Source organism: Myotis davidii, unplaced genomic scaffold, assembly GCF_000327345.1.
Source record: "Myotis davidii unplaced genomic scaffold, ASM32734v1 scaffold326, whole genome shotgun sequence".
Taxonomy (NCBI): Eukaryota; Metazoa; Chordata; class Mammalia; order Chiroptera; family Vespertilionidae; genus Myotis; species Myotis davidii.
Genome location: NW_006296626.1, coordinates 656,356 through 657,477, shown reverse-complemented (window position 1 = coordinate 657,477; position 1,122 = coordinate 656,356).

The window sequence follows — 1,122 nt, the reverse complement described above, 5'->3', positions numbered from 1 at the left end:
AGGAAGGAATCGGCCGCAGCGGCTTCGGCTTATTCCGAAAACGCCCGAAGCGAGGGCTTTGCTGGGTTCTCAGGTGTCGTAACTTTTCGGAAATTAGCTCTTCCACGTTCGGGTGCTTCCGTGGGTCCTCGCCTTCCTCTGCGCCCAGTACCTCCCCACCTCTGCCAAGGGTTCAGATTCTTTCGACAATTCAAACCGTCCGTCTTTGGCCGCTTCCGCAGGGGCTCCTAGCCCTATTCCGCCGGCCCGGTCCGAACAGTCCGCTAATTCCGACAGGCTTAACCGTCCTGGGACTCGGCACTCCCCGAAGGTTTCCGGTGTTCGCCCTCGGGCCGCGCAAGGGATTAAGCTCGATTCCAAGCTTCGGCTCTTTCCGGAGATTCCACTACCTCACTCCTCCACTCTCGCAGAACTTCGGCTCTTTCCGCCACCACTTCGGGAAAAGGACGGCTTCGGCTTTTTCCGTCGGTGCTTCGGCTCCTTCCGTCGTCGGGAACCGAAAAGGGAGGGAGGACGGAGACGAGGTGGGTCAAGGGAAGGGATCCGGGGACCGGGCGGCGTCCCGGATCCCCACCTGGCGCTCCAGGTGGGCGAGTGGAGGAAAAGAAAGGCCGAGCTCGTGGAAGGCTTAAGAAGGTGGCGCGAGACAAAAGCAGCCGGCGAGGTGACGGGTGCGCGCGGCTGCTGCGGAGGTTGGCAGCGCGGCTTCGTGCGTCTGCGCAGAGTGGACGCGTTGGGGCGCGAGACGGGCTCTTGCGCCTGCGTAGAAGTCGGTCTTAGGCGAGGCTTATCCGGGCTCGGGGAGGGAGACGGCCCCCAGAATCCTCAGTGCGCGTGCGCGAGACTTTCCCTTCCCCCAGCGAAAATTCCGAATTCCTGACAGTTAAGCGAGGCCGCCCTCTGCTGGTTGCCGTAGCAACCGTTTCCGCGCCGTGCTGTCTTGCTGCCGCGCAGGCGCAGCAGGCTGCGTAGGGGACACCAGGAGACAGGCATGCATCACCGCCTCCCGGCGAAAGCCTCTCAGAGGTTCCCGGTCTCACCCGGTGGCCGCCTCCGCTGGAGGTCGAGTCCCGCCTCTTGCCGCCGCGCCTCCGGGTCGGGCACTCCAGCGGGTAGTGCTTA